The sequence below is a fragment of the Vidua macroura genome, chromosome 1 (assembly GCF_024509145.1).
Source record: "Vidua macroura isolate BioBank_ID:100142 chromosome 1, ASM2450914v1, whole genome shotgun sequence".
Classification (NCBI taxonomy): Eukaryota; Metazoa; Chordata; class Aves; order Passeriformes; family Viduidae; genus Vidua; species Vidua macroura.
In genome coordinates, this window is record NC_071571.1 from 145915365 (window position 1) to 145940164 (window position 24800).

Below are 24800 nucleotides of genomic sequence, written 5' to 3' on the forward strand. Positions count from 1 at the left end.
TAAAAAACCCAGATTCCTTTATTCATTGAGTCTCTTGTTTCTCCTACTACTTGCCAAGAGGCAGGAGAACAGCTGAGATCTGAAGTTTCAAGGCTCCAGAAACTTAAGGAGGATTTTGCACCAAGGCTGTGTGAGCTCCGTGTTCCCACTGCCGGCTCTGCCTCGCAGCATCCTGGCTCCTGTGCACTGCTGGCTCATGCTGCACTTGCTGATGCAATCACCCCAAAATACAGTGTGTGACTTCCTCTTCAGGCAGTCAGGACTCAGCTCATTAATTAAAAGTTGTAGCATCTTCCAGCTGCCACTTCAGTCAAAGGTGAGTCTCTCCTAAGTCTTGCAGGGAAAGGGGAGTGGGATTAGGAAGGACAGGTTCTCAACCACCTTAAAACCATTAGAAAAGGGAACTACAAAAGAGTTAAGAGTAACATACATGAAAAAAATGTTATCTGCTTGTGGGCTTAGAAGAGTCAGGTAACCCACTGAAGTCACCTGCTCTGAGAATCATGGAATCATTAGGGTTGGAAAAGACCTGTAAGATCAAGTCCCACCATTAGCCAGCATTGCCAAATCCACTATTAAACCATGTTCCTACAGTGCCACATATACATGTCTTTAGAACTCTTCCAGGCATGGTGATTTCACTCCTTCCCTGGGTGGTCTGTTCCCATGTTTGGCCACCTTTTCAGTGAAAAGTTCAGATAAACTTGTGTGTGGTTGTTGGCAAGTTGCTGTATGTTCATAATGCGCTAAGCAAAGGCAACATTCAGAGGACTAAGGCACGAAGCAGTGTGGGTTTGTCAGTACTTTCCCAGCTAGGTATGACACTGTTCTGCTCACCCTGAGGCAAACAGGAGCTGAGTAACAGCAGCACTGCACCAAATGTGAGCTGAGCAGCTGCTGAGATGGGAGCATGAGCAAGGGCTGCTGCACAGCCCGCTCAGGCTGAGCAAACAACTCCCACCTTCCTGCAGCGGGCCAAGGCTTCCTCTGTGGGCTCTCACAGAGCTCTTTCCATCAGCTCATCTGAAGCATTCATGAAACAAAAGCTCAATCTCCCAACACTGGGGCAGCCAAGACACACTCAGGGCAAGCTGTCAGGGCACTGGCAGAGCTGAGCACTGAAAGCTGCTCTTTCAGGCTGAAGTCAAGAGCACTGGACTGTGGTTTACAGCTGCAGTTCTTGGCTGGCAATATTTTTACTATTTTTTTTTTTTTTTAATGAGCCTGAGGACCTCTGGGTTTGCATTAAGGGCTACTCTGTATGAGTACTTAAACATCAACACTCGACTGAACAGAATATCTTAGTAAGAATGAACATGTGCTAAATTTGTGAAGTGCCCAGTCTTCAAAGAATGTCCTTCATCTCTCATGATTTAAAAGTCATGTGCATCCCTTTGCACCACAACTCTCTGAATGTTACTTTTTTAATGCCTCTCCACTTGTGCATTCATTTTTCACATGGGGAGGCAGATGGCATGCTCCAGCAAAGGATGGGAGAAAGAACATTCCCTAGATATTAAGGGATAAATAATGCAGTGGAAGAAGACTTGTTTAAAATAGAGTTGTTGGGGTTTATTTGATGTCAATGTGCCTCAAATGTACTCTAGCTGGTATCAGCAAGAGCCTTCTGTTTATATCATCTATATTTTTATTTAGACTAGGACATTTTCACAGGGACTAAAGAGTGTAGGGTACCCAAAGAGAAAGGGGGAAAAAGTTCCTGCACAACATTCCAGATTTAGTCCTGTATTTTGTAAACTGGGGTTTTTATCTCCACCATCTCAGAGATAACAGTTAGATCTAAGAGTCAGTTATTGGGAAGAGGTGGGAAGAAAAGTCTAATCTGCTGATTTATTAAAATATGTTAATGCTTTATGGTGCAAATCTTGAACAGGATGTGTGTGGGGGCAGTTGTTTGCATCTGCTCAATGCCCTATTCGTGACTGAATGGAGCAGGAAGGTAGCACTGAAGGGGAAGGGTGGATATTGCTTTCATCCAGCTGACATACAGAATGCTTACACTAACAAAACCTTCAATGTTCTCGTTCAATTGGTCACTTTCAGTACATTTATATTGTCAGACAGCTTAGTATCACACTTTATGCCCTGGTGACCACTACCTGGAACAGCAGCGTGGATGTGACCCTTATGTCTGGTTCAACTTTGATTTCTGAAGGGCTGTTAGGGATTTGCTTCTCCAGGGCAGATCTCCCTCATCCTGTCTGTGGGCTCCTTCTTCTCTCAAAAACCAATATTTAATACAATTGTCTCAGCTGCAGTAAGCTGGGGATGCCAAAATAAGATATTAGATGCAGTATATTAGAGATTGACACAAGTAATCAATATGACAGTGTATGTGGGCAAAAACTCAGACATAAATGCAATCATTCCACCCTACACATTTATGTCAGGTTCTATGGACTTAATACAGGATCAGTGAACTGGCTCACACTGGAAAAGTTTCCCTCCTATCAGAAAAAAACCCAGTGTTTCAATTATTTTCTGTGAATTGCTTTTTTAAGGCGAAGATCAGATTTTAGAGTGTCTGGCCACAGCTTGGAACCCAGCAACAATGGTAATGTATCAGCTGGCAGCTGATCTTCAGCTGTGCTTTGGTTATCTTTGAGACATCTCAGCTGGGGAATAGTGGGATTCTGCATGATCTGCTTTTAAGGTCTTAAGAGGAAATTTGAGACACAACTCTTTGCTTTGGGAACACTGACATAAGCAAAATAAAACTGATATGGTAGCATTTTATGTTTCCTTCAAATGTGCTTCCTCAAGTTATCCAAAGAAATTTAAATTCAAGAACATCGGTTTCAGCTAAAAGTCATTTGCAAATCAGCATCTGAAATGCTTAGTGGTGAATCAATAATATTTTTTGGTTTGGTCCAAGAACTTGATACTTCTTGTTTTGTTGCTTCCCATTCAAAATGTTCTTGAGCACTTTCAAAAATTACAACAACAACAACACAACCAAACAAAACTCCAAACCACAACTAAAAAAAACCCCAAAAATATAATTTTAATTCTAAGTTCCAGTTATAGATAAATATACAAAAACATTGAAATTTGTCATAATGACCAAATTTTAGGTTGTTTTTTGCCTCAGCTCAGCTACTGATATTACTTGGTATAAGACAAATGAGCATAATACAGGGGTTTTAGCTAGGTAAATGAACTTCATTAATTGACCAAGGAACAGTTAATGAGCCCAGAAAAAAGAATTAGCAGTCGGCAGAAAAGTAGGTGATAGAGAATTTAACAATCTCAGAACATACAATTTGTTATTTTTGAATTATTTTCTTTTTCTCATAACAGTACTGCTGACACTCAGTTGTGTTTCAGGATGCATTTTTCCCCTCTCCCAACAAGTGTCACCTAGAAAAGACTCAGCTGTCAGTCTCTGATTAGAAGCTTTCAAGCAGTGAGTGAGTGGGAAGTGGGGCAGATGTTGCAGTAAGTCTATTTTATTCCTGCACAAACCACTTCTCTGCAACCAACTTGCAGCAAGCTGCTGTTTTCACCTACAGCTGAGAAAGGTTCAAACCAGATTTTATTTCTAGAATGACCTTCAATATGAAATTCTCCATGAGACATTCCTTCTGCTGCATGAAAATTGCTCATTTCAGAAATATCTCCATTAGGTCTATCAGTTTTACAAAATTCAACAGAGTATTCAGGGTCATGCTGTAAGTGTCCAAATGTATGTTCAAATGGAAAAATGTCTCTGTGACTTGAGATTGCAATTAAAGAGTCTGATCCTGCAGCACAGGCAATTTCTTACCCATGCCAAAGAGATGACTTTAGCACCTTCCATTACATTTTATAATTTCTGATGGCAATGAAAACATAAGGGGATGAACCTTGTTCTGAGATTAATCTTCACCGTGCTGCTTTTGTCACAGCTTCTTGAAAGCCCACAGCAGCCTGATGGCTCAAACACTGGTGAAGAACAGCCACACATTCTGTTATCTCCTGACTTTTGGAAGTCTTGGAATGTTTTTCCACTTGGAACGTGACTCCTCAAAGCCTGAGAGGTTCCTTTTGAGCCCTTATGATGGTCCTGACACAATTTACTGTGCTGGGATCCCATTTCAAGTGGCAGGAATTTTCTTGGAGCCCTTTGGATCTAGATCCTGGAAAGCATCCTCAGGAGAGTCAGTGGGCCTACTGAAATAACAATCTTGTTTATGATAATTGAATCTATTTGAATATTTGCATAATATTTGAGAAAGGCTGAAAAGTAGACAACATATGTTCTCCTGTCATGGACCCTGAAAAATTTGGGGGCTGGAGAAGAAAAGTCAGAGTATTGAAATGCCCTTTTCAACTCCAGGCTTTTTGATGACTTCTTTAAGTGGTCGAAGTGGACACACTATAGTCCAAAACTCTTGTGATTCATTCAGAAAAACACAAAAAGTAGGAAAGGGAAGTTTCAGTTTCCACAGATATTCTCTTGAGGGCACCACAAAAAAAAATTCTGTATTGGTCTGTTTAAACACATTCTAGGAGAAACAATATTTTATCTTAGATACATGCAGCTTTTAAGTCTTAATGCAAGGTTGTGCAGGTTCCTCCCCACAGACCTTGCTTAAAACACCACCTTCTGTCTGACACTGTGCATGTTATTGTGAAAGAAACATATTTCAAACTGACTTTAAACCAGTGGAAAATCTACCAGTATCACATCCACTAAGTTTTTTTCAGTACAAGATATCTTCTCTGTGTCTTTTTTTCATAGCAGTTGCCTCACTTTCTAACCACTATCTCACTTGTGCTTTTTCTGCCACAGCAATCAACTCCCAGCAATGTCTGCCCCATGCAGTTTTCCACAAACTACTCTTAAATAAATTTAGGAGTGTAACAAAAATCCTTCCCTGGATAAATTAAATATTTCCATCTTCTGAGGTGTGTTTCTCAAAAAGACATTCTGAAAACCTCAAATATGTCTTGTAACACTTTACCAAAACCTTTCTTATTTTTTCAACAAGCTCTTTTAAAGTTAGATACAGTACAGTGTCCACCAGCTTAAGCTACCTCCTGAACATTCTCCTACTCCTACAGCCAGGATCCTATTCTCCCTGCTACCTATCGATTGGCTAAGAATTCCCACCACATGACTTTGAAAGCAATTCACTGGAGGAAGTATTTCACTGCATTTTCACATGTAATTGCCACTATTGTATAACCGGGAGGGAAAGAATTGTTTAATGAATTCAACAGTATTTATCATATTATATTCACCAAATTAATATTAAATAAGACAGTACTGCATCTAAAATTTATTATTCTCCTTCTGCTCTAAGCTTTAAGCCTTCTAACACAAAATAGAAATGGGTCTGGAAAGTAAACTAACAGATATTCAAGGCTGTGTTAATTGGGCTCCCTGCCTCCCTGTCACAGCCAGACAAAATGCTATTTACAGCCAGATGCTAAAAATTAATTGTGTCTGTGGCCGAATGGAAACCAGGAAGGAGCTTCAAATGCCAACAGGAGAAATGAGATGCAGAGGTTATCCTGTTCATACGTCATATGGCAACAGCCTGGGAAATCTTGTGCATTTCCCACAAATAATCTAATTAAAATGAGAAGAGGGAAAGACATTTGTCAAAATATGTGCTGGAATTATGCAAATAAATGAGAGAAAACAAACCTCTGTGCTTGCACTCAGGGAAGAAAAAAAAAAAAAAAATCTGCCTATTTATAGCCACCTCCCCTGGCCTCAGATGCTCTGTGCAAGGACCACTGCTGGCACAGCTCTCTTCACACTTTGCACCCAGTTTACCCAAGCTTAATATCCCTAATTGTGATGGTGTCCCTCCAACTGGAGAGGCAAATCCCATCCCTGGAAGTGTTCAAGGCCAGGATAAAAAGGATGCTGAGCAACCTGGTCTGAATTTGGGTAGGGAAACACTGGTAGGGAGGAAGTGGCCATGAAGGTAAAGGCACCTCAAACAGCAAAGGAGTGAAATCCTGGTGTGGGACAAAGAATAGGACAAATCTGGATAGAGAGTCTTGTCCTTTGTAGAGTAACTGTGAGATGCTGTGTTGTAAATACAATTTCATTGTGGGTGACATTAGCAACTGTACCTAAACAAGGATACCTTAACAAACCAAAGGTCTTTATTTTGGAAGAAAGATCCTATTACCAAAAAGCTTCACTATGAAAAAGAAGACAGCATCTTGTAATCTTAGTTATCACTTGCATGGCATTTAAAGCTCATGAAAGAATGAAGCAGCCCTGCTTGCGTTTCTCTGTGTGGTTTCTCCCAAACCAGACCTACAATATCTTTTTACCACTGTAGCAATGTACAGTTCAAAACCCCTGCTCAGATTCTCACACAGTTTTTCTGAAGCGTGAGCTGCACTGAAAAGATGGATAAGCACTGAACAAGGTCCCTTTGCAAGTGATCATAGCCCCAAGCCTGCCAGTGTGCAAAAAGCATTTGGACAACACCCTTAAATACTTGGTTTAACTTTTATGTTCACCTATGTGGAGTCAGGAGTTAGTTTTGATGACCTTTCTGAATCTATTCCCACCCAAGTCATTCCATAGTGGAAGGTGTCTCTGTCTATGGCAGGAGGGTTGGAAACAGGTGATCTTTAAGGTCACTTCCAACACAAACTGTTCTGTGATTCTATTAAACCCTCCAAGGCTGTTAAAATATCTGTTCAGGTGTCTGACCTGCAGGTAGGAAATGCTCATTATCAAGCAAAGAGCTTTCACTGGAGCAGTACAGGATGGATAAGTTTTAACCAACCCCTTCACCATCCTGTCCTTCATACAGCAGGACAAATTAGCTGTGATTTAGCAACAAGGTAACCCCCCTTCCCCACTTCTCCCCTCCTCATCCTGCCCCAGGCTGCAGCCTGCAGTCAAACAGCCATTTGCTCAGCTGAGCAGTCTGTTAGAAAATTGTTGACCGGGAAAACAGAAGAAAGTCAGCTGTCTAAGTGATTGCATAAAAGAATGATTAATGACAATATCTGAGCTATTTTCGTGCAAATGAGGTTATTGGGAAGGACATATTGAAATTAACTTTCTTCACTTACTCTGTCTTCAGGAACTGATTATAGCTCTGGAAAGGAGATAAAAGCTGTGAAAACTTATAGATGCTCTTGAAAGAGTGGCCACAAGCCCAAGCCACATACTATGGCTGGAATAATATGATAGGGTAAAAAATCAAGGTATTCAAAAGGCAAAGCTAGCAAGATTGCTGGGCTCTGTCTCCTGAGACAATCTTGTAGGGGATATGCTCAGGAGCATATTTCTCTGGGCTAACAGGGCACTCTGGGAACTGTCACTGGCATCAGGAGCTTAACTGAGAGTAGCAACAGCAAGGGGTGCACAAGTGTGGAACTCAAGCAAGAGCTGCAGCACTCAAACTGAGCCCAGAAGGGACTGTGAGGGCTATGTGCACCAGCAGGGCATTGCCATGCTGGGACAGACCTAATTTGTGCCTCAGGTCTGAGGGATCAAGCAGAAAATGAAGCCCTTCTGTCCCACAGCATCCCCAGACCTTTACAGGTCAAACACAGAGCACAGGGCTCACACAACTGCTCCCTCCTCTCCAAAAAATGCCTGCACCTCACACCCTTGCAGTGCATGGGTGTGACCTCTATTCTGTCCTCAGATACCACAGAACAGAAGTGCTTTACTAGTCTGCCACCTGTCCCCAGCATGCAAGGGAAAGGGCCTCAAGAGAAATGTGCTGGAGGCAGGAGAGAAGCATGGCACATGACAAAAGGTCCAGGAGCTGCCTCCAAGTTGCACCATTTCCCCCACTTCAGCAACACCACCCTGTGACATCTGAGTGCTGTCAACACCTCCCCCATCATCTGACTAGATATGGGTCTCACCCAGGCACCACTGCAGGACCATTCCCTGAAGAAGAAAATTCATGAGAGGTCAGATCCCCAAAGTGCACAGAGGAGTGGAAAATTCAGACTTATTGTGCAGGGCCTGAAAGAGAAGTGGGACAACACCAATAGGACAGAGATCCAGAGGCCCCAGCAATGGTCATCAATGAGCACTGATATTATCAATGCACAGCAGGACAGAGACTATTTGTGAATGCAGGAATGACTCAGCCAGTGCCACAGCAGAGACTGTGCAGCTGATATATCCTTTGCATAGGAGAGAAAAGCTTTGAAAATAAGTCTGCAGACCTAAAAAAAACCGCAGAATTCAATGCAGACTCTGACCGCAAGAGCAGAAAGCATCCAGGGGAAATTTTGTCATTTCATGGATGCAAAAAAAAATAATAATACAGCCTTTTTTAAACCATGCTCAGAGAGATTTAAAGGATTTGAAAGAGGAGAATAGACAGAACACATATCTAGGATTGACCAACTGAAAAATCAGTAAGTCTGACCTACAGTTCAGCTGCTTGGACAAGAGACTACAAGGGATTATTTTATTCTGAAAGGGGAATTATCTGTATCAATAGTGATTTTTAAGTCACATTGAATCAAATCTCAAAAGCATGAAACTGCATCTTCTGTGGACAAAGGAGTAACAGGAAGTGTTAGATCAGGATAAAAACATTACTGAGATGGAAAAGTGTCCATATAGGCAGATGAGACAAGAAAATAGGAGATCCTAGAACAAGCACTAACACTGTCACCATCAAAAATAGCATCAGAACATGAAATCCTCCATGAACTTCCACCTAATCCCTGCCCAAAGGTCTAACCCAATCCAGTCCCCTCTGAAGTATATGTTTAATCCCAGGCTACATAATGAAGTTCAAATGTCTAAAAGCATATCTTTAACTAACAAATTCATGTCTGACTGTTTATGCTATTTGGATTCCATGGCTCTTTTAAGAAGCCACCCAAGATCAACAAGACTTAAAGACACCCTAATTTTCTTTATGGACTGGATCTAGGCATGGTATATGCATTTAAGAGTTTTGCTAATCTAAATCTTTAATCTCCTTGTCATTTGCTACCCACCTCAGGACTGGAGACAATAATGTTTTCCTTCCCCCATTTGTCTGCCCTGTTAATTGCAGTTTCTTTAGCTGTAAAGTCTTTAGATGTGAGGACAGAAAATACCTGGGAGCAAGAATTGTGTCTTCTTATGTTTTAATACTGCATAACAAAAGATTGTTAATAGCCTAATAAAAAAAAGCAAGATCAAACAAACAAATGTATTCTCTAACAAAATTAAACTGTTCTCAAATGTACACTCCCTGTTCCTCAAAACATCAAAACAAAATGGTTTTGAAAATAACATATTCAATCTTCCCAGCAATTATTTCATCTTTTGTTCTCAACAGCAAAAGAAGCACATGTATTTTGTGATTGAATTGGAAAGAAGCTCTAAGATACTAGCCATAAACTGTTTATCTTCCCAATAAATTAGAATCCTCAAATCTACTCCTCTTTTCCTCTGTGAACAGGCAGGCAATGTATCTTGCCAGAACATGCTGCTCCTGTAAGAAGCAACAGCTCTTAAAAAAACCATGAGAACGCCACATGAACTCTGCAGCACACCTGTTGGTATTGCTGACTCATGGTGCACTGAAGCCTGTACATAGCATTTCATACACAACATTCAAGGTACCAAAGTGAGCACTGAATAAAACTGAAAAACTGAAAATCTGACTGAAAGTTGAATTCAGAGGTTCTTCTCAAATTGTACACAGAATAATAACCCCTAGAAGAATTTCTGCACCTTAGTCACAGCATGGGGAATTCAACCTTCTTTCCTTTCAGCATTACATTTCTCCAGGAGATTAACCTCTGAATTAACTTTGATTCATGTCCAGAAGGTCCTGATTCTACTTCAGGAAGTCATCAGCTCAGGTAACCAACCCTCTTTGGTTCAGACACTGAGCCATTTTAACAGTCCCAGTGATGTGGGAACAATGTGGGTCCAAACACTCCTCCTGTGCTTGTCCATATGTGCCCCCTTTTCCCTTGCCTCATGCCCCTTTTTCAGCCTCAAGCTATTTTCACTCAGGATCTCTGCTTTGAAGGTACTTGTCTATGGGATAAAGCTTTTATCCCTGGAATGAGGAGTAGGCCTGATTCTTCCTCTGATATTTTGCTAGTCTGATATTGCCCTTTTCAGTACAGGAGCATTGGCAGAGCCAAACCCTTGCACTGGTGGATACGTGGTCTTAAAGTTTCCTAAGACTAACTTTGACTTAGATTTCATTGTTTCCCAATGAAAATACACCATTTCCTGACACTCAATGTCAAACTGAGTCAGGCATCAGAGTCATCATTGCTCTGTTTAATGCCTCCCACCCAGGCTGTTAATTACTCAAGCTATGGAAGAACCCAGGCAAAAGAGAAGAAAACTGGGGCAGAGAGACTGAGATGTGCAGAGGCTGTTGTTCTTTTCCCAAAACCTGCAGGTGAGGCATCTATAATTCTTTTCCCCAGTTTCCAACTGCAGCCTGCACAAACAGCCCAAACCCACTGTACCAGCAATTCAGACATCTCATTTCAATTTCTAGGAGTAACCTACAACAGCTGGTGTCCCCAGAGGTGATGCTTGCCTGGATACAAAGCCTAAAAAATCCACTTTCACTCCTACCTGCATCACATGAGCTTCAAAGGATCCAAAGAAAATAATTTTCTCTTTCTGGTAACACATTATTCTCCTTGTAAAAGCACTTCCAGAAATCTTGCAAAGGAGGGTTATACAAGAGCTACGAATTATTATTATCGTTATTATTACTAGTACTACTACAATTCCTCCAGACAGGCTTCATTGCAGTGCAAAATACAGCACTGAGCAGTCAAAAAGAGGTTTTGCACCAAGAAATATCTCTAAAACAAGCTTAATGATGAATCACTTAATCGTCATGTTTTGCTTTTCCACTGCATGATTGCACATAGCATAAAAATATTAATTAATTCCCAGACCAGCAGGAGGGGAGGAACTGCCAGTTCAGCTCAACCTTAGGTCTCCTCAGTTGCAGCATCTCATCTCTCACAAGAGAGTTCAGAGAAAGGTATCAGAAATCTCACAGCTACCCAGAACAGAGAAATTCAACCTAAAGGAAATTCTTGTTCTAACCTCATGTTATTTGGAAGCTAAAGCTAAAATGGTAAGGTATTGTTCATCACCCAAGGCAGACAGGCAGCACCTTGTCATTCTGACAACTAAAGGAGAACAGGATGCTTAATTATTTGCTTAAGGCATTAGGGCTGTGTTTGCATTGAGGAAACTCCTTACAATGTGACCACATCAGTGAAAAATCTATAATGCAGTCATCTGCATTGGCTCGAGGCAGGGCTTAAACTGCTGCAAACCCCACTAGAGTCTATTTTCAGATTAAAAGACATTATCTGTACCTGCAAACTGCCTTAGGGATGGAACAGGCAACAGTTCCCAGTACCAACCAGTCCTGCTCTCAACCAGCCAGAAACTCAGCAAAACCCAGGTCTGAGTGTGTGACATTTTGATTCAGCTGATGCTCCTGTTGTGATACAGCCTACAGGAAAAGCAAAGCCCTGCTATGGGGAGAGCATTCCCTTTCCTACTGTTCCTGCTCCTCCTGCTGAGCAGCATTGCAGCAGTGAGCAACAGGCTGGGCTGTGTCACGGGGAACCCCCTCTGCTCTCATCACAGGTTCATGACCGCCCATGACAAGCAGATGTATCTTTAGCTTTGGCTCAAAGATGTTTGTGAAGCTGTCTAAATAATTCATCTTTAAGAGCTCATGCCAGCCTTTCCAAGGGCATGCTCCATTGAGAGCTGACAGCCAGAAGTCCCCACAGTGCATCAAGCTCGTATGGAAAATGTGTGTGGAGACTAAGGCAGCTCGCCATGCTGCACTGCAAACACCAGGCAGAATGAATAAATTCAAATGCCTGACACAGACCGTTGTCTCATTTTGCTCCTGGTGTCTGCAGTGCTGCTGGGCTGTTATTTGCACAGCAGACACCAGCCCTGATCTGCTCAAGAGCAGGAATCGATACTGCTCTTTGGCAGGCTCTGCAGTTATGCACAGTAATGAAAGCTAAAAGGGGCTTCCCTGGAAGAGAGCAAGCTATTCTATCACCATTAGGAACCCACTGATTATATGATAATAATTTCTTCACCAAGTCTGTAAATGCATGACAACACAAGAAGGCACTAAACTGTGTGTAATGATTTCAAATGACAAAGAATCTTCCACACTCTTATTGAGCCCCAGAAAATCCCTCAGCCCATTCCACAGCATGCTACAAAGCCATTACCAGCATATCCCAGAAAGAAAAACAGTTTATTGGACAACAATTTTTTTAAAAGTGAAAAAAAAATCACTGAAGATGTTGAATTAATTGATGAAGACATTGCCTCCAGGCTGACCAAAACCTGGACAAGGTTCACAGGAGAATAAAGTCCCACCAGTAAACTAAGGGGGTTGATTTTGAAACATTTTGCTGCAGCTCCATTTTGTTTTGTGGAGGTTTTGCCTGCCTCATCCCAGGCAGTCCATTTTCATGCACACACTGCCTGCATGGCTACGTGGCAGGGAAACCCCCATCTGCTCCCCTTGGATTTACACTCAGCCATGACAAATGACTTTAGCTTCAACTTTCTGCTAGGAGATGCATATAGAAAATGAGGTCAAAAAGGCTCATTTTAAATAATTCATTGTGAAAAATTCTCCCTGTCTTTTCTAAGCCTGTGCAGCCAAGAGGAACCACCAGGTCTCTGGAGCCAGAAGAGCTGATCCCTGTGTTTGCTCTGCTGCCTGTGGCTCTGCTCTATCTGAGGGATGGCAAAGGCAGCACCACAGCAGGGGTGTGGGAGTGAGGAGATCTGGATTACTCTGTTCCAGGCACCAACTGTCTCCATGTGTCAGCCTGGGAGAGTGAGAAGCATCCATTTGGAGATCAGAAGGGACAGGGTTTGTGCTGGAAAATCTCCACAGTAAAATCCCCAATCCACACAACATGAGAAGCCAGGCTGATTGATCATAAGTGCAAGCAAATCTGTGGGGGACTATTAGGATTGTCTGCCCTGATTTTGTGGTGCAACACAGAAACTGACACACAAATTTTCTGCAATCCAGTCAGTTATTTTTGCTTAAGTGAAAGAGATATTTGCAGTGAAAAAGCAAAAAACCTCCTCTTTTAGTGCAACATGGTACAAAACAGACTAAATCCTCATAAAAGGATGTGCTGGGCTGGGAAATACTGGGGCCATAAAATCAAGTGTCTGTAATCTACAGCTAAGATGCTGTTCATGCAGTCATGTATTTATCTGGTTTCTTGGCTATTTCTGTAGGCTCACTCTGCTTCCAGCTGTGCTTCTCTTTCCAGAGGGACTGATTGACTCTCATTTTTCCTCAGGCTTCACACACTCTTTTACAAGTATCTTACGTGACACAACAACCTAATTTCAGTTTATTTGTCCAAGCAAATGGTATGTCTGCAGTTTGGTACTTGACAGCTCTAAACTGGGCAATTGTTTTGGTATCAGCTAGTAAGTTATTGGTGTCCATTGGGAATATACAAAGGCTCGTTCTAAAGTGCCAGCAGCTGCCAGGGTCTCATTGCCTTCAGAAACACTCCATATCTTTGTGTCAGTCTCTTATATTTAAGCTGTTGACTGCCATTATTAATCTGCTTTTAATGAATTTTAGTACATTTATGTGCTTTCATTTCTGCCTATATCAGCTTATTTTAAGTACCAAGACAGGTAAGTCCTAAATAATAAAAAATGGTGGGTTTCTATTAAACAGATATATTTCATTATTTTGGGAACCATCTCTTGATCACTTTTTGCTTAGGACAACATTTTGGAGACCCAGACCTTGAACACATTGATTACAACATTGTGCTTAATTTTAAACCTACAGAGAAGTTTGAAGAGGTCCACTCATGTATCTTGTGAGAAATCCTCTGGAAAGCAACATTATGTGGAGAGGAACTGTTTAAAAGGACAGGTAGTGGTAGGATAAGGGGGAATGACCTCAAACTGAAAGAAAGTAGATTTATATGACAGATATTAGGAAGGAATTCTTTACTGTGAGGGTGGTGAGGCACGGGTTGCCCAGAGCAGCTGTGGCTGCCCCATCCCTGGAAGTGTACCAAGTTGGGTGGGGCTTGGAACAACCTGGTCTAGTGGAAGGTCTCCCTGCCCATGGAACCAAGTGATTTTTAAGGTCCTTTCTGACCTAAACCATTCTGTGATTCCATGATTTGATGCTCCTAAACTGTTAAAGCTGTAAGAAGGCAATGCACACATTGAGAGTTTCACAGAGCTGGCATTCAGGCATTAATAGCAACAAGCACACAGACTTCTCCTGGGGGATACAGGGGGCTGTAGCCTTCTTTTTAATTAATTCAAAATAAATTTTTCCTGTAGAAGGTTGTTTTGCAAATAACTTACAAGATAAGAAAAGTAGATGCAGAAAAGTTATTCCAACCATAAATATTAGAAGAAAAAAATGTGGAATCTCAACTTTGCCCAGCATTCCGAAACACTCCCCTTACATGGTGTTGAGTGGGATCAGTACAATCCACAACAGGAACTCGAAAGGCAAAGGTATTACCAGTCCTGCACTGAACATCATCAGTTGAAGTGGGAATGGACATTAGGAACAGCCTCATAGCTGCTTACACTTTGGGAATTGGAGCCTGGTCCTGAAGGGCAGAGAACGTTCCCAGTGCCATTCATTTCGGTAGCAGCTGAAGAAATTTAACACCCTCTTGGACGAATGAGACTGCATGAGATTGGGCTTTTGCATGAAATTGAGAGTCAAGGAAGGAGGGAGGTAAAATAATGTTATGATGATGGCCACCCAGTAGGCTTTATTTACTCTCCTGAAAGTAGGTAAATACCAGTCTGCAGTCAGTTAAATGCATTGCCTGCTCAAGCAGTTTTATAAGCATGAAATTTACTCAGCTGTACCCATAACCTAATAGGCCAATTATCTATCAGAACACACTGTCTACGCCAGGATTAAGAGCTAAACATAGGTTTTCTTAAAAATGCATCAAGAAATTAGAAAGCCACATGGTCATTATTGCTAATAGCATGAAGGCAATGCCTAGAGGCATCAGGTAGGAACAGAAATAAGTATGCCAGGAGCTGTATAAAGAGGACAGGACAGTGTACATCAGAAAAAGCTGAGAATATCAGAAGAGGCATAAAAATATGGGGAAGGAACAGCAGGTAGCAGGAGGACTGCGAGGAGAGATGCAAGAATCATCCAAGGGTCATGAATTGTGTCTGTCTGGGTTTCTATATGGAATGGGTTAAACAGAGGGTGTGGAAGCTACTGGGAAGGCAAAGGAGAGGCCCAATATTAGAGAGGCAATGCTGAGTTAGAAAATAGTGGGAGAAAGGAAATAAGATTACTGGGAAATAGGAAAATTGAAGAACTGTCAGTGGAACAGTCAGGAGCTGAGATAAGGACAGTCCATGTTCCAGCACAGAAAGCCTTGTGGAACACACACAGCCATGCAGAGATCAGAAGACCACGTTGGAAATTTCTCACCAGCCCACAGACCGGGTGTCCTGGGAGCCTGAGGAGGGTCTGCACAGATTCACTTCTGCTCAGATCCCCCAGGCTCTCACACACTCCCAGGTGCTTCATTCCTGTTGCCTTTTTTGAGCTCTCCAAGTGTCTGAGCCTGGTAACACTTCTGCTTATTTAGCAGTTGCTTCTCCTCCCTCAGCTGTCACATTCCTTTTGTGCCTTCCCAAGGGTGCTTTCCTCAGCTTTCCTTATGTCCTTTCTGTTTTCTTCAGGGAGTCTTATATCTCCTGGCGCAGCTTCCCTTCTCATCAGGGAGAGGTGGGTTCATCACAAGTTACATGGTGCCTTCTGCTCCTGGCAGAACTGCAGGATAAGCTGTGTGTCTGCTTGTGCCTGCGATGAAAATCACCTCTCATCACCAGCATCACAAACCCCAAATGGACATTGGGGAAGAAAAATTATCAACCTGCCTTAAATAACTTGTTAAAGTGTGTAAGTGCTGGACCCTGAGGAGGTCACTTTGTTTCTTCAGCTTTGCCAGTGCTGCTCTGCAGCAGCAAACTCAATCTAGATTTGCTGCCTGTCCACACATTGCACAAACTGCCGGGTGATCACCTGGTGCTTCTGGAGGATGAGATGTAAGTTCACCCTCCTCAAATGATCCACAGGAGCAGAGTTTCCTGGCTGAGGCACAAGCCTGGTGCTCAGCTCCTGTTCCAGCAGAATCATCTGTCCCATTTATCCTTACAGCATCATCCCTTGACCAATTTTTGGCAGAGACAAAGGCTCCCTAAATTGCTCAGAGATTTCTTTGCCACAGGGTTGCTAGGATTTGTGCACAGGCTAAAATGAGGGTTGGCTTAGGCTGCCTACAGGAACAGCACCACAAGGTGCAGGCAATGAGAGCTTGGGTACAGCACACTGACTGAGCCACTGCGTCTCTGCTCTGCCACCAGCTAAATGAGCCTGGATTTTCTACTTGATCTTTCCCCCTTTGTCTTAACTGGGACTGAGCTGGAGAGATTTTGGCACAAGAATTGTGTGTAGCTATGTGCAACACCAGCTTCAGTCTAAGGTTTTTTTTCCCACCATGTTATAGATTCGCTCCAGAACCTTCTACATCAGGGACCAGCTTCCCAGACAACTCCTGGCCCATGTCATCTTTCAGCTCCCATTTGGGGACAAATATCAATCTCAAATGACCTTCAGGGAACACAAACAAGGTTGACTAATTGTCATTTTAAGGGAGTCCTAAGATATAAAACACTGGGCAAATCACTGGCCATTATTCATTACGATCATCATGTATTGTATGAATGCAATTATTTAAGTTATTCATTTGCATATGCATTAATCCACATTATGTATGGAGAAGTGGTACTTGCAGAGACAAATTGAGCATGCAATATAATGGCTAAATTGTTTAAATAACATGAATGTTTGTAATTTAGTTCCCTGTATGAAAGACTGGGCTTTTAATGATTAGTTTCCTACCTCCAAAAGAGCACATGTTAATTAATTAATAGTTGCAAAGTACTTTGAAGTTGCAAAGCACCGCAAGAAAGCTGTCCATTATTATGTATAGTAGAAGTAATTTTAAATTAAATAATTTGCTTATTTGAAATTATTTCCCTCCCCAAATCCCCTAGAATCCCTTATCCGTAATATTTATTAGCATCTACAAATAAATATGTGTGTTTATGCATTCATTTGGAGTTTCAGGGGCAGAACTGCTTTTCCAGCCCTGGTGTGCCAAGGATAAGACAGTGGCATGAACAAGTACACACACAAATACTGTTGTGTGGGCTGTGTACCACAGACAGGGCAAAGCAAGTGTTGTACAAGAGCAGAGACTCCAGGGTCAAATTGTGCCAGTGTGGAAGAAGAGACCTGGGTGTGACTGGAAGGCCTGGGGTAAATTTCTGTGTGACCCTGGACATGTCTCCTGACCTAAAGGTTGGGACTTATCAGATACCTCCCTAAGCCACAGCCCCAAACACAGAGGGATTTCACAGCTCAGCAGCTGGGGTGCCTGGGCTGTCAGCAAAGCTGATGCTTTGACAGCATCACCCAGCCCAGCATCCCCTGCACATGACGAGTCTCTGTCCTGACATGTGCTCCTGAAGCTGTCAACAAGAAACCAAGACTGCAGCTCCATCTCTCTTGTTTTCCCCAAAGTCTCAAGATGCTTCAGAAAACAGGTCTGAAGCGTTGGACTTCAGGTCCCAAAAGCTTGTGGTGTTTAATCCTTCAGTGGTTTCCCTCCTCACAAGGAAGTGTGTCATCTTCAAATGAATGAATATTCACCTAACATGTGAGAAATTACATCAAATGTGAAGAGTCACACAGGCTAACAAGAGTGAAATAGCTCAGCAGGCCCTCCAGTGCCTGCAGTAACTCCAATTTCCTGCTGAAGGAACACCCAGCAAAGAAAACAAGAACCACCACAATGCTGTTGTGATTCCTGAAAGAGGTGTTTGATGTTCAGGAGGCTGAAAAAATGGCTTTCAGATTAAAAGTTTATGGGCTTCATCTTCTCAGGATTTCCCAGGCACTGAAAAGAGCTAAAGAATCATGTGCTGCCATGAGAAATAGGCACCTCAAACCTTTTGAAACCTGGGGTAAGTATTTCAGCCTGCTGAGCCTCACCTGGGAGCATGGGTGAGGGTTGTTAACCCACTGAATGCAGAAGTAGCCGCAGCCCCTCGCTTCAGTGCTCTGATATTTCCCACGTGGAGCACAGTAACAGGGTAGGAGTAAACTCTCCTAAATATGCCATCAACCTCCTGAGGAAAACAAACAAAACACTTTGGATCATAATTTCACTGATGCAGAAGAACTGCATACTACCTGTTTTCAGTTTCTCTAACTCACTGGAGAATTAAGAAACCTGATCTATGGGCTTCATATTCATTACAGGTGACCTCACTCGAGATCCCTTTTTTGAACAAGTGCAAGCAACAATTAAACTTTCCCAAACATTCTAAAAATAACAGGTAATTTCTTGGAAGAGCAAATTTTCTACCTAGCACAGTGAAACTTAATACTAGGCCTCATTTTGATGGACAAAGAAAAGTCAATTATGACATAAAAATGAGTGGTTGCTTAGGTACTGAAGATTATGGTGACAATCTGTTTACATTTATTGAGTGCAAAGAGAAAACACCAGTGACCAGCAGTATAAGTATTTTTGAAAGGGCTGATTTTGGACAAACTAGTGGGATTGTCAGCATCACTGACAGAAACAGAAATTTAAAGGACGAAATCCTAAAAGAAGAGTGTAGTGGTAACTGTTCTCAAATTTCCTGTTGAAGGCTCCAAAAGCCAGAAATCCCCAGTCATGTCAGTGCTCTACAGGGAAAAAAAATCTTCTTAAATATTGAAAGAGGATATGGAAATAACAGTAAGGCATTAATTTTTATATATTTATAAAGTAAGGAAGAAAATGCAAAGGAAATGGTAATTATAATTTACAAAACATTTGACTGATAATAAGGAAATGAAGAGAACAATTAAATGACCAATACAGATAGAAATAATTACAGCAATTTTTTTTCAACATGAGCTATTGCTACAGGTACACAGAAAAACTGTTCTTAGGAAAGCAGAAAAAAGTAAAATTTTTCAGAGGATAGATATTTTTGTCTGTACATCAAACTGAGCAGGAATTTTATACTGAGGGTGGAACAGAAAGGTTGCCATCTGTGATGGAAAGGGGATGTGAGGTAGCATTTGCTAAAATTAAACATTTTTTAAAAACAACAGACACATATCTTGCACCAAGAGCCTTTAAGGGATGAGGAACTCCTGGTAAAGTTAATTTCAACAAAACTTAGGGGAAAAATCAGATTTCAAATGACTGCAGGATTATCAAGATCATTTGAATACTCAAAAGTATAGAAGGGATGAACTAGACAATTACAAACTAATCAAGCTAATGCTGATCCTGGGTAAATAATATAAAACTGAATTCTGGACTACATTACCAAAAATTTGAGGGAAAAATGTAATTAAAATCTCCAGCATGATCTCACTTGAAAAAGTGGGTTTTTAAAACCATCCCTTTTTTGGATTAAAGAACAGTTGATCAGTTATTATTGTGTTTATGTTTAAAAACCTGTGAATTAGTACCCTGCAGCATTTTGACATTAAAATCTTTCATTGACATACAGTGGATGGGTTACCATGGGCTTACTGACAGGACTCACAGAGAGATGTCAATGAGAAATATCTTTTAGAAGGTGTTCCCAAGAACTGCTCCTTGGTTTAGCTCTTTGGTCACTGACAGTTTGCTTTACCAGGGAAGCCTGAAGTGATGCACAGGGCAGGAGGTAGAAAGCAAGGAGAATAAGTCACTACCACAAAATACATCATCTACCACAGCTAACAAGTCAACCATTAACCCAAAAAAGGTGATTCAGATGAAAATTTTTCATGAATTACGGTCATGACATGAATTCTAGCTGTGGTAATAAAAAGGGGATGATCAAACAAAAGTGAGTAGAGAGACAAATGTGAGAAGAAATGGGTTCCAAATAGATATGGAGGAAAATTATCCAGCAGAAAAGGTAATGAAATAGAGGTAGATGGTCTAAAGCATTATTCACTCAACATGATTTTTGACTTTTAGGAAGAGATTGGACAAATACCTTTCACAAATGACTGAGATACATTGGTGTGCTTTGGTTTCTATTTTAGCAGTGGACAAGATGACCAGCTAGGAGCCCACCCAATCTTACATATTGAGGTTATAATGAATTTGGTGGTATCTATCTATATATTTACTCCTGGTGTTCAGAAGAACATGAAAAGAATGGGAGGAGTTCAAGAAAGTGCTTTAAAAATATAAAATCTCAGAAGTTTCAAAAAGCCTTCCTCACAAAGCCCTGCCTCCTCCCTTAGAAAAGAAAAATTGCCCTCCAAGTTAGTTTAATAAAACTGGACTCCAGAGGAGAGAAAAGGTTACTTTTTATATGTTTTTTTCCCAGCCCTATATCACTACAATGGCTTTTTAATGTTCCCAAACTCCACATGACATCTAGTGAAGCTCATTAATAACACACGATAATCATCCACTGGATTCTAATGAAATTTTAGAAGCTATTAAAAAAAATTAAAATATCCTGGATGCCTATTAGTTACTTGGGTTTTTTTCCTCCTCCTTCTCCATTAAATCATTGGCTCAAAACTTAACACAAAGAGGCCAGTCAATCACAACCATTTTTATCTGCTGTCTTTGTCACCATTTATCTGCACAGCTTTAAAAACAAAAGCTGTAGGAGACAGCGTCAGATGCTTCCCCTTTGTGCACTGCTCCCATCACCTGTCGCACTGCTCTTGTTAAATCTTTGATGGGAGTCTTCAGCATTCCTGCAAAATAATTTATGCATTTCCCCACCTCTGCAACTACCTTGTGACAAGAACCAGCAATCACAGAGTAGATTTCTGCAATTAATGCATTCCCACCATCTGAAACCAATGCTGTAAAACCTGTGCCCAGCCTTGTCACAAACATCCAGTGACATTGTCTTACTGACACAGCAGCTCAGTTGCAACCTGGATTGCTCTGACCATGAATCAAGAGTGAAGCTCAGTCACACCTGAGCCCTTGTCTGCAGTTAATTTAGCAGTTTATGGTAAAGGAAGACTATAAATGTGACATCTGTGCAAAGATAATCTGTTTGACTGATCCCTTCCTAATGCTGGGGCTTAGCTTCACTGAACAATCCCATGCATTGAATCATTCATATGTGAAGTTAAAACAAAATTAAAAAGTCAATTTGTCCCATTAAGGTTATAATTTAGAGGAAATACTAATCTGTTATGAAGAATATGGAAAAAGTGGAAATCAAGGATAGACCTACCTAAGGAGAAGATGTTAAAAGAAATTGATGAAACAAAGAGCAAAACGTCACCAGAATTATACCTGGAACATCTTCAAATAGTCTGGAGAAATTCATAAGAGAAATTATGGGAATTCATAAGGAGCTCAAATGGAACTGCTAATCAGAGAGGCAAAGTCACTGACACTGCCTCAGGGGATCAGTGTTGCAGACTGTTTTTATAAAGCAGCTGAGCCAAGACCGTGGGCTCTGCTGCTGATGCAGGGGAGGTGACAGTGAGGCACTGGCCACCAAGGGACTCTCTAGTGCCACTGGCTCTGCTTCCCAGTAGTCAGGGAACAGAGCTAGACAGATCTCAGGAGCTTTCAGCAGCTGGGCTCCAACACATGCCAGATCCTCCTCCACAATAACAAAGACAAGCCTTGACATTTCCAATATTCTAAAATATAAAGTAAGAAAAAAAGCAATATGTATATTTTTAGGCACTCTTCTTGTCTATATTATTTATCCTGTAATAAATCATAAGGGTACAAACAAGAACCCAAGTTTAAATTTAAATATTTTCAAGAAACCTTTAAGAGAAGTACATCCAGTATCAAGGTCTCTCATGTTTATAAATATTACAAAATATTACAAAATAAGGTGGCAAAAAATGGTTAAGAAATTCCAAAAAAAAAGGATCCCAAGGTTGCTTTTAGGGAATTTTTCCTCTTAGATACACAAATGTCATCTTTTCTGTAAGCCGTTAAGATAGAAGATGACTATTCCCTTTAATTATGCCAGGAAAGTGAGGAATGGGGGAAGCAGAAGAGCTGTTTGAACTGAAAACCAGCATTGGCAAAAGACAGAAATGAATATACACAGGCTGTGCATAAATATAGATATGGATTTGAAAGGTTTTGAGCCACTAAAATAGCAAAAGCCTTGAACAGGCTTCAAATAGCAGCCGTGGGAGCAAAGCAGCGGGATCCGTGTACCCGGCAGCGATGTGCAGATGTGCCCAGGCTCTCTGAGCACTGTTCACTCTTGGGAACTGCCTGGCTACAGAAACATGGGCCTCAGTTTGGGTTAATTTGCTGAGTGTTCCAGCCTTTTTGCTTCCTTCTCAGCCTCCTTCGTGGTCCCTGTGGAGCTCCATTCTCAGCTGCTACTGACACCTGAGCTCATCATCCAAAACTAGTGCCAGTCCAGTGGTGCACTGCAGTCCTGTTCTGAGCCCAGTATGGACAGACCCTAATTAGCCTTCACAAAGACTTTATCCACTTAAGGAAAAGACCACATTATGTTCCTGCCTCAGATAGAAGAGAACAGAACTCAATCCCTGCAAAGATTCCCTTCCTGTCCCGGTATCTTCTATAGGTGCTTGCTTCTTTTCAGAGAAACAAATTAAAATCTCCTTCCTCCAAATCCTTCTGTCACTAGCTTGCCAAGGGAGTCTGAGAGCTATAAAGCGTCTCCTGATGTCCAGGCAGGTTTGCCTGAGCATATGAGGGAAGGACCAATTTTACCTCATGGCTGTGCAATGAGCAGCCCACTGCAGTCCCCACTGACCAGGTGCACTTGTAATACCACACAAGTAAATGGGATATTGTCTCACACAATACTTACTGAACAGACTTGTCACTTTTCCCACTTTACTGTATCAGCTATTTCTTCCTTTGCCCTCTTCATCTCACCCACACCATTATATTTTTTTAGACTATGAATCTGTTATGTTTCAAAAAACTGCATTTCTGCTCTTCTGTAAAGATACAATAGCAGCAGACGTTCTTGGGCAAAATCAGAACTGAGCCCCCAGGAGAAATGAGAAGTTTATGATTTCTCTATTATCAAAGTTTTCTTTAAAAAAAGGAAATTTGAGAGAGCTGGAAGTATTCAGTTCCCAGTATTTTGGAAAGCTTTTACATACACTTACATCTCTCTGACTGCTTGGTAATGTAAACCTTCCAAAGGCAAAGGAATAAATAAAGAAGATTAACATATATGTAAAAAGCTGCTATAATTGTCACAAAAGGCCCCTTGTGGCTAAGACTGCAAGAAACTCTGCAAGTATCTTGAGATTGGTACTGAAACTGGAAGTCACCACCACTAAGAGACCTTTTTTAAGAGATGGCCAGGTCACCTGTAATTCAAAATTTGATAAACAAATTTATCTAAGTTGTTTTTATAGTGTTTTTGCCTAATGGTGATAAAATAGAGACAATATAGGTCTAATGGGTTTTTTGTTGGTTGGTTTGGTGTTTTTTCCTAAGTAGGAGCAGATACAAAAGAAAGATTTCTTTGTAAATGGCTTTGCAATTCTTAAATCCTAAAAAGGTGCTAGCAACAATATCTATGAAAGTTATTTTTGAAGAAGGATCCCTGTGCTTTCTCCAAACACTAAGATACAGGCAATACCAGAAAAAAAAATATCTTAAAGATTATGCTTTTCTACTTTAACAAAGGCTGTTTTATAACCTGAAGGAAAATGACTATTTGAGTGATTTTTACATAATCTGCTTATTTTCAATACCTACCTTTTCAGCTTCCCTCACATGACACAGCAAACCCACACATTCCTCGCATCTCTACACACTGTAGATACCCCAAGAAGTCTGCAGGAGGGGTCTATAGATCTTCCCTGAGCTGGCCAAATTTCATGAAGAACACGGACACAAACAAGGAGAACCCACAGTGGAACCACGTGCTCCACAGGGACGTGATCTCACAAGCACAGGGCTGACTACACCAGGCCACCTCTCTGCTGCTTATCACCTGCTGTGAAGAGATGTTTCACAAAACCATAATTACCATTTAAACCAGCAGTTAAGACCTCCTTAGAAAAGATGCCAAACCTGTTTTTCACAAAAACATTTTTATTGCTTTAGAGGTTTTATTAAAATGCCAACAGACCAATTACACTTGATTGTTTCCAGCATCTACCTGCACTCAGCTCACAACAGTGAAAGATGTTTGCTCCATTACAGGCTCTCCTCTCCTTCTCTGGAACTACATTTTTTATTCACTACTGTTCCCCAGGTAGTCCAGAAAATTTGGAATATCAATCTCTTTTGCTAACAATATAGTACCTTACAATGAATTTAGGAGCTCATATATCAAAGGATTTGTGCTGCCTAAAACAACAAGGAAATCTCCCTCCCAAACAAAACCCCTCATGCGCAAAAACTGATTGTATCCAGAAAAAAATCAATTTATAGAAAATGCTCTGTTTGAAAAAGCACTGACAACTTAAAGAAGAAAATAAAAATTCTGAGTAGAATATTCTTTGCACTGGAGACTAGGATTACCTAAATCGGAAAGAGGTAGCAAACCCTAACCAGTGCTGTAACCACCCATTCAGTTCTTCCTGCCATGGCAACAATGCCATTAAATTCACTGTCCTGTCACACAGCAGAGGCTCATAAGGAAGCTCTTCCCTGGTCTATTGGAGGCTCAGGGCTGCAGGCACAGAGCCTCAGTGACAGACTCAAAGGATGTGGCACCTCTGAGGGGGACCAGGTCCCTGCTTTGGCTC

General features: G+C 41.3%; 1 protein-coding gene and 1 long non-coding RNA gene across 3 annotated transcripts in view; both read right to left on the reverse strand.

Moving 5' to 3' along the window:
• Positions 1-23816, reverse strand: LOC128816220 (uncharacterized). 2 transcript variants are annotated; one of them, XR_008439817.1, is made up of 3 exons: positions 23803-23816; positions 2121-2283; positions 1-333 (listed from the first exon to the last, which is right to left on the reverse strand). It is a non-coding gene; the product is annotated as an uncharacterized LOC128816220 (long non-coding RNA). The 2 variants fall into 2 exon arrangements; XR_008439818.1 differs by lacking the exon at positions 23803-23816 and adding an exon at positions 18093-18208.
• Positions 1-24800, reverse strand: part of KCNQ3 (potassium voltage-gated channel subfamily Q member 3) — a 185593-nt gene that overhangs the window by 139929 nt on the left and 20864 nt on the right. The window lies entirely within an intron of this gene.